Source organism: Coffea arabica, chromosome 9c (assembly GCF_036785885.1).
Source record: "Coffea arabica cultivar ET-39 chromosome 9c, Coffea Arabica ET-39 HiFi, whole genome shotgun sequence".
Taxonomy (NCBI): Eukaryota; Viridiplantae; Streptophyta; class Magnoliopsida; order Gentianales; family Rubiaceae; genus Coffea; species Coffea arabica.
Window position 1 is genome coordinate 5,415,377 of NC_092326.1, and position 13,803 is coordinate 5,429,179.

Consider the following 13,803-nt stretch of genomic DNA (forward strand, 5'->3'; position numbering starts at 1 on the left):
CCCTGCATTATTCAGTTCATTCTTACCCTTTTGTCTTGGACGCAACTCTTCATATTCCCTCAATTTTAAAATTCAAATTCATCTTCTCTCAGAACAAGTACCAAGAAATCACTCTGACCGATACCTTTACATACCTATTGCGAGTTTATTGCGCATCATAACTTCCCCCAACCGTCAACTGCACTATAAATTTCAATTCTTACCCGAAACCCTAATCACAAAAATTTCTTCCTCTGTGGACAGTTCGTGCATCCACTGTAGATCATATTGCACTCCTCATTGTTTGATACTTATTTGTATCATATTACACAACAAAATCACACTGCATTGCAATTATGATGAGAATTAGAGGAGGATCTGTGAGTGCCAGATGCACCTTCAAGCTTCGTGATGTAGAGGATGAAGATGTTCAAGTTATCGAACCTACCATCAAACCACCCAAAAAGAAAACTGTAAATCGTGGTGGAAAAACAAAGCAATCTGCAAAGAAAAAGCAGAATGCGCATATTAGAGAGCCATCTGTTGAACCATCCGATAAGCAGATGGAAGAGCATTAATCTGAAGGGCATCTAGTAAGTGGCAATGAAGAGGAACTGGAGCAGCCTATCAATATAGATGTAACCACCACGAAATCACCCAGGAAAGCAAAAAGGACTGTCAAAAGAAAGAGCATTGCTCAACTCAAGGGAAGGCAAACTGCTGATCCCTTTGGGAAATAGCAGGATGCAAAGAAAAATACTGAGGAACAACGGACTGATGAACCATCTACCAGGAAGTCACCAAGGACAAGGTCTAGTGTCCAGGGTACTGCACCAACTACTCAGCATAGTGGAAAAAGAAAGCATCCATAAAATGAACAACCAGAGACTCAAACTGCTGTTGAACCAACTCCCCTGTCCAAGTTCATCGATGATGAAATCAGGGAGAGATTTGAATGGATCTCGCAGAAAGGTTTCATCACTCAATGGACCATCATTCCCTACGAATTCTGTAAGTTTGATCTTGAATCTGTTCTCAACCTTTTTGAATTAAAAAAATGGACCCATCTTTTGACCATTCCAAACACCTATTATCCTGACATGCTTTATCAGTTTTTTACAAACCTTGAAAAGGGTAAATCACATACTGATCTCATTTCATGTGTCAATTCTGTTAACATAGAACTGAATTCTGAAATTATCAATTTTGTTTTGGAAACTAAAATTGAAGATGATTTTAAAGGCAAAATTGTAAATTTCTTTTCTTACGAAGAATTTTCCTCTGCATACCATCACTTTCATGTTGCAAAATTGATGACCTATTTTTAGTCTCACTTTAATACTCCTGCTGAGGCAAGATTAAAAGATCTTAGTTCTCAAAACCTGATCATTTTTACCATAATTTCAAATCTATTGGTGCCCATTAATGGTCACAGAACTGATGCAAATAAAATGGAACTTTATCTGTTCTACTATTTTCTTGAAAAATTCTGAATTGATTTTGATTTTGTTATGTGCAAATTTCTGTTCAAAATCAACACTGACAGCGTAGAAAACTGTCCTATGAAAAATTTCTGACTCCTATTTCTACTCATTTTGAAATTTCCTTTACTGGCAAATCTCTAAAAGAGAGTGCATCAACTGTGTTTTCAAAGGCTTATTTTGAAAGAAAAAATCTGAAAATTTTTTAGGGTCATTGGTGCTACAAAGAAACTGTCTCTGAGTTTAGGAGAAAAAATCTTCATGAAACTCCTGTAACCCCTGGAACTCCTCGAGACCAGTCTATGTATGTGACACCCTTCACCATTCATCCTAGAAGGTCAGCCTCTATGCATGCTTCATCTAACCTTGAGGTCATCTCTCTGCTTGATAACCTCAAACAACATATCCTACTTCTTGAAGATGGCTTGATGATGACCATGACTTTTGAACAACAAGCCACATTTGTTGCCAAAAGAAATCTGCTTGTACCTCCCATTCCTCCAAAAAATGAAAATGTACACCGAAAGGAGCTTAGAACTGAGCCAACCACTGAAACTACCCCAGAGTACCGTGCCTCCAGTTTTCAACCACAGGACAAGGGAAAAGCTTCGGCAATTGAAGAAGAGACTGAAGAGGATGATGATGATGATGAGGATGAGGACACTGAGGAAGAAGACCCTGCCCAATTTCGCCTGGTTAGAAGAAGACCTGGATCCTCTAAAATCACCATATAGGCACTATTAGGCTACCGCACTTCATTATTAGGATAATAGTTTATAGTAGGTTTTTGCATCTTTTGCACTTAAAAACATTTGGTGCGTTCTGTCTTAAGGATTTTACTCCTCTACTGGTCTGTAAAACTATTTAGTTATCCTTTATATTGAATGTTGCTTATTTCAGTTTATCTGCAAATATTAGTTTCTGGTTGATAATGTTTTGATTTTGGTTCTAGATGGATAGTGTTGCTGTGTTCTGCCAATATTAGTTTCAATCTGTTTTACTGTTTTGCTAAATTCAGCTTGGATGTGTGTTGCTGATAATACCTGGTGATAATATTGGTGAGACAATGAACGACCATATTGTTAGTAATATGGATAATTTTACTGGTTGATTCAATGATGACAAAAAAGGGGAGATATGGACATGTAATCTATATGTGAGAGGGAGTCATTTTAAGGGGGAGTTGTGAATAATCATGAGTGGACATTATTCTGAAGGGAAGTTGTGAATACTCCTTGAATGCATTAAATTAGGGGGAGCGGTACCTAAAACCTTTTTACTTCATCCATTATTTTGTCATCATCAAAAAGGGGAAGATTGTTTATCTCAATCCGTAACTTTTGATGATTACAAAAAATGGATGTTACTAATAGTTTCTGATTAGATCTTTTTAGAATTGGAGCAAACAGGTTCAAAGGCTAACATTACTGAAATATCTGTCGGACGCACATAAAGACTACATCGGCCGTCTGACAACCATTGAGTAGAACCCACTCTTGGACATCCGAAGATGATAAGCCAAGCTAATTGACCTCGATCGGACATACAACACCTGAGTACCGGACGTCCGATAAACGTTATGACACTTCGGACGCAAAACATTGGAGACACCGGACGTCCGAACGAATTAAAGGAGAATTTCCAGTTTTACATCATACCTTCGGACACATATTCTGGAGGTACCGGACGTCCTAAACATTTCAAGAAAACTTCTTGAACTCACTGCCTGTGTTCGGACGTAGAAAACTAGCCTACCGAAAATCCGACATCACCAATGGCTAGTTAATTCTTTAGTTGCCTTCTATCTGTTGGTAACATTAATTGAAAAATTTTTTGGTCTCTTATAAAAATGAAAAAGTCAACCACTTCAAACAACTTTTGCACATTGAGACTACATCAGATCTTGAGTGATTCAAGTGTGAGAATACTCTTTAAAGAAGATTTGTACTCTTAGTTGTGGAACTTTCAATAAGCTTTTCAAGTGTGTTTGTATTTCTTCAATAGTGTAGTTTTGTGAGGGTTATCTGAGTAATAGTAAAACTTCCTTGCTTGACCAAGTGCGGCTTGGAGCGAGAAGGAAGTAATCCTTCCTTTGTACACAAGAGATTGGTTGTAAGTTGATCAACTTGAAAAAACTTGCTATATAAAGTGGTATTCAAACTCAAGTAGAGTTTGAAACTTGGTTTGCTATTCTATCCTTTTACTTACTGTATTGCAATATAAACTGTTTATCTCTTCTACTTCTAAACACTTGTGTTTTCTCATCAATTGCTTCCTTGTGTGGTCCTTTAGAAAAAGAGGGCAAGATCTCAAAAAAATGACTCATATCTTGACCAGTTTTTAAAACCACCTAATTCACCCCCCTCTTAGGTTATTTTCGATCCTTACACAACGAAAGAAAGGAAGATAAACCTGGTTCTTTTATTTTTGGAAGGAGAATTGACGGGAAGGAGGAAAAAAGATTAAACATTTCAAGGAGTTTTTCTTTAGTTTATTTTTCAATCATTTTTCTAATTCTGTGCTAAACTAGATCTCCAAGTTTCTACTTTCTCTTCATTTTTTTCCTTTTTATTGAAGGTTAAAGGTTTTAATGTCTTGTTTAGTTATTGGTTTTGCTGCTGCTCGTAGTCTTACTTTGGCATTGCTTTCCTTAGAGTATTTGTAAGCGTTTGTGATCTTTGAGTTTTGTTATTGTGGATAGTTTTTTTTGCCGGTCGAAAGTTTCCACGTTTGGTTTCATTTTGCATCATCCAAAACTTTCTAATGCTAATTTCATTCATAGTTGGTTTGCCCTTTATATTTTCCTCTTAGTGGGTTTTCCAATGCGATGCTTTTTTTTGAATTAATTATCTATTTTTAAACTTGGTTGTACGGAACAAAGATAAGTCAACCAAACAAAAGTTACATATAGACTAATGTTAACTGAAACATCTAGTTGTGGAATCCAATATAATCAAGCTCTTTTCTTCTGCTTATATATATTTATTTATTTATGTATTATTAATTCTTCATCTTTCACTATTGAATTTCAATACATGAATTATTTGTCTTTTGCATTGTGATTTATAGTGAAAAGTCTATGAAAGCTTGCTGTTTGTGTTGTCTTTGCCTATCCAGTTGGAAACATTCACAGATACGTCAAGTGATCCAAGAGTACTCGAAAACTACTAATCGCATGCCCATGATAGTTTTAATCAATTTCCCTGTTCTCATGGAAAATAAATTCTTTCAAATTTCTCAAAATCCCTTGAACTGCATTTTTTCAAAATGGATAATCTCTTATTAAAGCTATGGTATATGTATTATGAAGGCTTTCATGGAATTGTGATAAAGTTTGAGATAGTGATAGAAGATATGCCTCGGGTTACACAGTGTTTGGAGATTTTTCTTTGAAGACATTGATAATGGTAGATGTATTTAGTATTGTGTGATGCGGTATAGCTTTTGATAGATTGTTATTTACCTTAGTTATGGCCTTAGAGTAGTCCCTCAGTTGTAGCCTTAGAATCCTGTGATTTTGTGTATTGCATTTGAGTTTGAGAAAATGTCTTAAGTGAAAATTTCATCCAATTTATGGTGATCTTACAATAGAACTTAAGGCTATCTATAACTGAGTGTTACCATGCAAAATATAGTGATGTTGCCCTATAATTGGGACTGAAATTTGAAGAATTGCAGATAAATTGTATTCTCTATGACTCTCTGATTGACAGGACAAAGAAATTTTTATTATGACTTTTTGCAGATCTGCATTAGCTGCATCAATAGTATCCATGTGGACCATTGCTTAAAATGAGGAGAATTTTGGGTTTTTCAGCGGCTACTGGAGTAAAACATTTGATATATGACATTGAAAGTAGACTGGTATGATTATTTTCTTTGGTTATATGAATAATAAGAGAGACATGAGGATTTGTGAATAAAATTTCTCAATATACATGTTACGTCTCTGGTTAACTTGAATTATGCGTGCATAACATGAGTACTTACAACTGATGTTTAAAAATAATTAAGAAATCTTGTTTTCAACATAAGTAGATAAAGAGCGAACTTGATTCAACCAAAACGCCCGTCATCCTTTCATCTTCATCATCAGCATCAGCATCATCTTCGTCTTCTTATCTTCTATCTATCTAGGTGAGAACAAATGGTAAGAAGAAAAATAATTTGCTCTAAGGTTTTTTCTTCCTCTGCCAAAAATAATTAGCCCTTTAGTTTTTTCCCTTTTTTTGTTAGCGAAATGGGGGGTTTAGTTGTAGCTTTTTGACCAAACTAATGTTGTTGTTTTTTTTTATATTGCAGGATATAAGACCTCTAGATGTTTTTGCCTCTGCTTGGTTGTCTTCCCCTCCTTTTCTTCTCTCTTATTTTTATTTTTTTTTGTCAAAATTCTCTTCTTTCTTTCACTCTTTTCCTATCTATGTATGTGATGAGCAAGTGGTACAGACAAATTTGAAATCCTTTTAGGTTTTGAATCTGAATATTTTGATATTTTTTTTCATTAAATATTTTGTTCATGTTGTTTTCTCCTTTTACTTATCTGATCTAAACTTGACCATTTTTTGTGATTGCAGGTGGGAAAAGTTGATAAATTTCATGTTTTGTTTTGTTAAATTAAGTTGTGGTTGTAATTTTCTAGGCTTTCTATATTTGAATCCTTAACAAGAAAATATTTTGTGTGTTCTTAGTTTATGGGATTTCTTTGACAAACATCTAATAGCACTGTAAGTGATCATAGAGCTTTATTAATTTAGATATTTGTTTTAAATACCTCTTCCTTGTGTATTTGCAGAGATGTTGCCTTTCCTTTTTCTTTTACGAGAACATCATTTATTTATTTTATTTTAGTTTACAAAACTGTCAATGTTTTTCAATAAAATTCGTGTTGATTTGGTTCTAAGAAGCTATGATTGGCTTCCAATCATCTAATGGGGATAACATTTTGAGAATGTTGCCTTAATTATAGTAGATTTACTGGTCCCTAGAATGGTTTCAATCTTTGTAGGCAATAAAAAATCTGGTATGATATGTTGGTCTTTCCAATTTTTCATTTGTTAAAAAGGTATAGTTAATTATTTGCAGCTCAAATAACAAGAAGATGTTAGGATTCGCTTGCATTCAAATCCTATTTTCTTAAATTATATGTTTTTTCGATACTTTTGGTTATGTTATTAACATACATTACTATATTAAAGGCATGAACAAATCAAGATTCAATCATTCTAAAACCAGTTCATGGAATACTAAAATTTTTAAGTTAAAAATGTTGTATTTTTCCTTTTTCTTTTGCCTTTTGCATTGAAGGATGGTCACTATTGGATAGGGTGGTTCTTTAATATCAGCCTTAGGTCCTTCATTATTTGCATGCATTCATTATTTTAAAATGGTGGATACCTTTTGAATTGTCTACCTCGAAATTGTCTCAAATATGTATGATATTTATTTTTGAAATAGCTCTGACATTTTTTTCCCTTTTTTTTTTCTTTATACATACTATGATCATGTTCTGAAAAACACTTCAAATTTTTATTCTATTGTACCGTGCAAAGAATTGAATGAGTTTTACCCAACCATAGACTTATTGGATTGTGAAAGACATTACCATGATGAAAATTGAAGAGGAAGTGAAGGTGATTTTAATGGAGGTTCTGACATTTCCCTATGGTTCCAGATGTCTTACTGAAAACATTAACCTCAAAGGTTCATTTTACCCACCGTGTGATTATTTGTTAGTCATTTTTTTCCAGTTCTTTTTTCCCCTTTTTTTGGGTCTTCTAAAACCCATTTGCATCTTCTTTTAATGGCTTCTATATGATAGAAGAAGAATGAACAGCAACTGATGGCAGGTTTTTCTTTTTAACCATTTCGTGTGTTTTCTTCCAGAAATGTTTGCTGAACTCATAGCTCAAGAGCATTCTTTTTGGTTCCATGGATTTTTAAGAATTAGAGAAATGAAGCATTTTTTCATGTTTGTTCGAATAATCTCTTTTTTTAGCTCTCAAAAGTTTCTTCCTTTTTTTTCTATGCTTTACCCTTGCATTGGAACTTATGCTTATTTCCTTAGGCGAAATAGTTTAACGTGTTTTTTCATATTCTTGGAAAGTTTTAGTTTCCTCTTGACATTTCCAGCAACTCTTCACAATCAAGAAATTCGGAGTACAAGGGTGTGGATTGGTTGTTTCTCTTAAATTATTTTTGTTAGTTGGTAATGATTTTGACATTTTTTTTGTCTTTTTACAACCAGAATTTTATACTTTTTGGTCAACATTTTATGGCCATGTGGGTGAAATTACATATTGGGGCCTTCTTTCTTGGATTTGGATCAATATTTTTTTAATCGGAATAGAATAGATATCAAAACTTTGATTAAACAAGTAGTACCAGAAAACTCTGTAATTCATATAATTTTTGTGAATATTAAATAAAAGCAACCCTGAAACAAAATTTAAGACCAATTTTTAAGATGAATATGTTTGATTGACTTTCACTTTACACTTGCTTATTATTTGCTTTCTTACTCTCTCTCTCTCTCTCTCTCTCAGTGCCTATTAGTTGTTCTGCTAAGTTTCTTTATGATGATTTGTTCTACTAAGTTTCTCTATGCCCCTGGTCTTACTGCAAAACCCATGTAAATTGATTGTATAAAATGATGATTTTTGGTTATATGTTGCTTTCATAAGGCTGAGCATGTAGAAATGGAAGAAGGTTAGTCATGTTGAATGGACTTTAGTATCTTTTATGGGTATCTTTGATTAGAGCTCTATGTTGTTAGGATGCTTCAATACTTATAAAGCTAGCAATTTCAAAAAAAAATTGTAGAATTCAGTTAAATCTGTCACATATCATAGATTTGTTGAGAATGGTCCTTACTGGAAGGCAAAGAATTTTTTACGGTTTCTAGACAATGAATGCTCAAATTTCTCAACGCCTGTTTAGTTGTTGCTTGAGTTTTCCAAAATAACTGAAATAATCAATTTCTTGGTTCTTGTTCATGTCTCTGCCTTTGTATTTTTCACTGGTATACAAAGAATAAAATTGCAGATGAAATAATAGTTATGAGGAAATAATTTTGAAGTGGTATAAAGTGGTATTGATTCTGTAACACTAACAAATTACAGTGAGGTATGAACTAACATTATATGTTCTCAAGAGTACCAATGTCAACATTTTTTTTAAACAACTTTCAAATTTTATTACCTTTTCTAAAACTTTGAACTCATATCTTAAACGTCAATAACTTTTACAGCATCATTTTGTTTTGGGAATTTTAGCTATGCTTGAGTTCTGCCATTGGTTGCTCCTCTATACATAGAGGTCAGTTCTTCTAGCATTTTTTTCTTATCCTGCTACCCATTGTTTTTAGTTGTTTTGCATATATTTTGTTACTTTATGCTTAGACGTAAATTTTGGGAGTTGAACTTCTTAGGAATTTCCATTTTAGGTTTTTGCTATGCTTGTTCCAATATGAAATCATCAGAAAATTTGTAGACCAAAATAAGTTCATTAAACTGAAATATAGCTAGGTAAAAATCAAAGTTTCATGCAATTAATTGTGCTGTTTGACTATTAGTTGTTGTTTAGTTTGAGCCTCAAAGACTAGGTAAATGGGTAGTTGCTAAATCAATATTTTTTTTCACAGATATCATGCAAAAAGTCCAGCCTAAATGGACTTGTAATCAACTACAATTGTTGATGTATTCTAACCTGCCATATAATAAATGTAATGTTCAGCTGCTTATCTTTTAAGCTAAACAATTAAGTTAAAAAGTTACAAAGCATTAGCTTATTAACAAACATTTTGTTGCTTTTGTACTTCATTAAATGCCTACCGATTGGACATTCCCATGTGAGTGAGGCTTGTATCTGCAATAACCACTGCTTTGAGCAATACTAAGCTGTTAAATAAAAGTAAATCTGCATTGCCTACTTGGCAGTGGCAGCATTCCCTTTATTTTTGTCCCATACACAATAATTTCTGCTCTTAGAGCAAATGCTACCAACTAGCAGCTGGGGGAATATTAGCTATAGATTGGATTGTGGTCAGAGTTAATGAGGTTTCTAAGATTAAATCACTCCATTACTGCCCAGATACACAACAAAGTAGAACATGTGAATGTCAGTTTGCAATTTTGAATTAGTCTTATACACTTAGAGAGTGGATATGATTTACTTTGACATGAAATGGCTAACTTTTTGTTAGTAGTATCATACATGCTGTTTCAACCTTTTTTGCCGTTAACATAAACATTCTGCTAGAAGGTTTCAGGAGCCATGTCACTGCCACATCCTAATAGTAATTAGAAATCAGGTAACGAGTGTTTAGAGAAGCAACAATAAGAAATAGATAAGAAGCTGAAATGAAAGAGGGGATGGTATGAAGCATTTTTGTCCTTGATAAGGCTCTGTAGTGGTTTTTGAAAAAAGGTCCAAGTTCTCTATAGGACTTGTTACTTGACATATTTGAGTATTGTTCACAGAATTTTGAGGTTCCTCTTGAATTTGTTCATGAGCGACTCAAAGCAAAGACATTCTGGTGCATATCAAATCAATGCAAACACAATTAACAGATGCAAGGCAGCACTACACTGCAATAAAGTATTCTGAAACTAATGACATTGCCACTTCTGTCCAGTTAGCAGTTAGCGCAAAAAATGACTCTGTGTCACTTAAGCATCAAGCTGAGATTGTGGAGCTCTTGACTCCAAGCAGATAAACACTCAAATGAACTTGTAATACATACTTGTCTTTTCCTAAAAGCAAATTGCAGGGAAACTCATGACTGCAGGAGAAGCCAATGGCTCGTCAAAAGTTTGCCTTCAGCTCGCTGGAAATTTTGATGATATAGATAATGTGGAAGGAAATGACACTTAAAATACGTACAGCTACTCCACCAAGAAAACAAGATTAAGCTAAATTCATAATATTCAACTTTTGTACCACTCGAACTTGATAGTTTTTGTCTTCTTGTTTTGCCATTCTAGATTTGACAGATTGCTTGGAACTTTTTGAAAGGATTATTACTATATCTACGAACTGTGTACATCTGTATGTGGTTATCCCTTAGGCAACTTTTGTGGTAGAGGTTGAACTATGTTTGGTCTCAACTCTGTATCAATTTTAGATCTTTGTTCAGAAGATTTTGCTCCACCTTGATTATATGTCTTTTTTGTTTGTTCGATTTTCATTGTTTGCAAAAAGAAGTTGCATCTCACATTTTATGCAGAAACAAGGAACATCTTACATTGTATGTAGAAACAAGGAACACCATAATGATCTCAATAATCTTCTTATTATATTGTCTTGTGTTTTCTCAACAAATTACTTATTTTCACTGCTTAATTAAATTACAAAATCACTAAGATATTAGTATACCTTTACGTAACTTTTCATACTTAATATGTAAATTTAAATAATTGGGCATTTTTGGTCGAACCTAAAAATTACACCGCGCGATCCTCCTAGTATTATATATAAAAGAGGGTGCTTGTGTTGCTGACGTGGCGACGTGTGATTTACTGGAGAGTGTTCGTCCGAAAATGTGTTTTCGTTTTAAGTTTTTATTACTTGGTTTCCAGTGGTAGAGTGAAGGAACCCAGCCACATAATATTTGGTTGTTTGCCCATGTGACATAAAATGATTGGCTTGCTGGTGACGCAGCAAAAGGAGATTGGTGGCAAGTTTGGTGGTCCTTCACCTTTTTTTTTTTCTCTTCTCTGTTGGAAAACACAGACGTGACATGATTGATTGGAGAAGGTTACCTGCTTCCTGGCTTTTCGGTGATAGTTAGCTCGAGATTTTCTCTGCCAAGCACGCCTTCTCTTCACTTCTTTCATTTGCTGTATGACTTCCTCTTTCGAACCTTTACTTTCTCTTTCTTCTTGTCCCTGTTCTTCATCACGAAGAAAGCTCATGTTTTTCTCTCTTCATTTTCTTTCCGATGGATGACAACAAAATCGAAAACTAGCTGGAATTTTTTTTTGTTGCTTCAAAAACTCTTCTTGCTTCTTTCTTCCGAAGCATCTTCATTAGTCTTTTAGTTTTTTTCCTCCAATTATTTACGAGTTTTTTCTTTCTGATGGACGACAACAAAATAAAAAAACTAGCTACAAAAATTTTTTTTTTTGTTTCAAAGACTCTTCTTGCTTCCTTTTTCCAGAGCATCTTTATTAGCGTTTTGGTTCTTTTTTCTCCTATTATTTACGAGTTTAGTTGTCTTATTGTTTCCCCTTTTGTGATGTTGTGATGCTGAAAGTACATAATTTGAAAATTTCCTCTGCCATCCTCATGTGATTTTGTAAATTTTGTTTTTCCCTTTTGAAGTTAGGTTCCATAAGGTTATTTTCTAAAAATGGGTATTCTCACCCCCCCCTCTCAGCATCTCCAACCCTCTCCTTTTAAAGGAACAAAATAAAAGGAAGAAACTAGAAAAAGCATATCAATGTTCTTGAAATAAAGCACTTGCTCTTCATCTTTCTTTGCCTTTATGAATTTCTGTCTGAATGTTTTTGTTTATCATGTGGGTAGTTTGTTTGACCACTTCTATATATTTCTTGTTCAGTTTCGGAGTATATGGAAGGCAAATGGCCCTTTAAAGTTGCTGGCTCGCCTGATGGTCTTAGAAAAAGTACATTAAGGAAGCATTTTCAAGATATAATTTATGGGTTGGTGTATCTTCATGCAAATGTTAGAGAAGGGCTTTTCATTTTTTATTGATCTTTATATGTTCACTTTCTTAACTCTAAGCTAACTAACTAGTCCAATCCATTACAAAGTTATTCTTCCCTTGCATAGAAATAACTTTTCCATTCTTTTTTAAAGTTTTGTTGTGATACTTGTGGTTGCACAAATCTTGATGAAAAACTAATCCTTGCTGCTTATTTGTGTCTCTTTTTTTTTTTTTTTTTGCTAGCCCAAGGCTTCTTCACTAAAATCAAATTTTTTTGTTTTCTGACATGCTTTGAAATATCTTTGACTGCTAATCCATTGTGCATGAAGTAGATGCTAATCTTCTTTGTGGTAGTTTTGAGCTCGAAGCCATCCAAAATAGAGCTTCTTAGTGATAGTTGATGATCATATTTCAGTTTTGTTCACTACCAAGCATTGTAAGGGATAGGATTTCCATTTTTGTCTTCTACTTGCCAATGCATATTGTTGCTTCCCGATTAAGGTCTGTTAGAGAAATAATCACAAAAATTTATTATTATTCGGTAGTATCCGAGCTTGTGTTAAGACTAACTTTGCCAATTGTGGGTTTTACATGGTTTTACAGTCTGTATTCTCCTTAATTATTGCATTGTCCATAAGGCAATAGAAGCTCTTCCCCTTTGACGGACTGCTACTTAAGCTTATAGCTTACCTCAAATAATTTTGCAAGTTGAATCATTTAGGAAATTTTTTTTCCATGATGTTGTTCTGTTGTAGATAATTTATGGTATTCTTACCTTCATCTAAGACTCTGGTAAGATTAAAGTCTCAAAACTTGAGTGCTCTTGTAATTTATTTCACCTACTTATGTGCCTATAATTTGTTGAAGATAATGACCATTTGTTTTCTCCTATGACGTCTTGCGTATTCAACTTAACCTAAGCTTTTGTCTTCTATATCATTTGCTTAACATTAAAATGATCTAATATTTTGCACTAATTTCTTTCCAATTTTCACAGAGTGTAGTGCATGGTGATATGACAACTGATAATATCTTGGTAGCTGCTTCTGGGATTGTGAAGATTGGTGATTTTAGTGTTAATCAGGTTGTTAAGGTAATGAACTGCAGTTTATCCTTACTTGGTAGAAGAACTATGTTTATATGCTTGCACACTGACATCTGGATGTTGTTGTATATTCCTCTCTATAAGAGCTCTGTCTCACTAAATTGACGGTAGCTTTTTTATCTTGTATATCATGCCCAGTTATCACCAGAAAGACAGAATTTGAAAAAGGTTATTTTTGTTGTGTGGTTGTTGAAGAATTTCCAGAATGTCTGATCATGATTTTGGGTATAATTAGGTTCAACCTATCATACCAAAGTTGCTGACATGTTGGTAGTTGGGTTCATACACATGATAATGTATTCCCACTACCTCCTCACGTAAAAATGTCCTGTAAAGAACAGGAATGCTTGTTATTCTTTTTGTGCCTTGTTCATTTACTGGTTTCTATAGTCATTTGTAATTGGAGATATGCACTTTTCGCAGATTGTTAATAACCCCTTATATATCCCTAATAGGATGAATCCCCTACTAAAGGACTTGATTGAGGGGCTTTTCTACCAAGGTTTGTCTCTAGATTATTAGTGCTCCATTTCTTTGATTAGCTGATGATGCTTAGCAGTTGATTTCCACAC